Raw genomic sequence first — 1,257 nt, forward strand, 5'->3', positions numbered from 1 at the left:
CCCGCCGCGCGGCGAACACGGAGGCAGGGACGGCGCGGGCCCGGACACCCGCAGGCTCCGGGCGGGGCTCGGAAGGGCCGCAGGGGGCGGAAGGCCGAGCCCCCAGTGTGGAAATGAGCCGGGCCCCGGGCGCACGGAGCCGCTCGGATTTCTGCGCCAACCCGGTGTTCCGGGCAGGGAAGGTTCTCAGGGTCCCCGCGAGGGCGGTTGGAGGGGAGGCGGGCATTGGCAGAGTCTGGCAAGAGGGCGAAGCCGACGGCCCAGGCTGTAATCGGATCAGACCTAATCCGTCCGCAGCCAAAGCCTCTAGCCCAGATCTCTTATAGCCGGGCCCTCCAGAATGCGTCCTGGGGCAAGGGGCGAGACTCTCCCTGAGACTGCGGCTACCTCGCCTTCCTTCTAGCCTCCTCGGGGCTGCCTGGGGAGCAGCCATTTATCCTGGTCCCTGGCACACTTGGACGTCGGGCCAGGCGTTAGAGTGGTCTTCGGGGCCCCGTTCACCGTTCACAGGGCAGCCCAGGGCCACACACCCCTGGATCCCTGCTTAGTGGGGAGGAAGACCAGTGGCCTAGTCACCTACTTCACCCCTCAAACTGACCGTCTACCTCTTGATGTGTTTGTAATTGACCCAAATGATGACGTTCAGCGTCTCAGCACTGGGAGATGGAACAACTCTGGTACTTGAGAGATGCTACCCTTTCTGTCCTAAGGACCAAATAGGTGACCCAGATGGAGATTCCATCTAATCTCTCATATGTGTCTCTGCATGGAGTTGCCTTGGTTCAAATCCTGTTTCTCTCACCTAAACCACGCAACCTATTTGCCTGGCCTAATGCTTCCTTCCCTTCCCTCCTAGCCTGCCTGGCAAACTCTTTATGCTGGAAAAGCCCAGTTCTTACCACCTTCCCCTCTGTGAAGTCTTTTCAGCCTGCCCCAAGCAGTTAGACACTTAAGCCTTGATATCATCCTCTGACTACAGTAATTCCCCACTGGACTGCAATGCAGGTGAGTACACAGCGCCAGGCATAGACGGAGGCTCCATTACATCTGTAGAAAGATAAATGCAAATGAACTAATGGCAACCACCCACACCCACGCCAGAACCGTGGGTCTGGAGCTCCCTTGCAAAAAGGGCTGACTTCCTGAGGCTCTTTATATGGCTTCACGCTGCCTCCAGGGACAGTAAAGTACCAGTTTGAAATACAACCTTCTCTAAGCAGAGAGCTAGGTAGGTCTTTGCACCCACCTGTTGGCCAC

Source organism: Galeopterus variegatus, unplaced genomic scaffold (assembly GCF_000696425.1).
Source record: "Galeopterus variegatus unplaced genomic scaffold, G_variegatus-3.0.2 Scaffold757, whole genome shotgun sequence".
Lineage (NCBI taxonomy): Eukaryota > Metazoa > Chordata > Mammalia > Dermoptera > Cynocephalidae > Galeopterus > Galeopterus variegatus.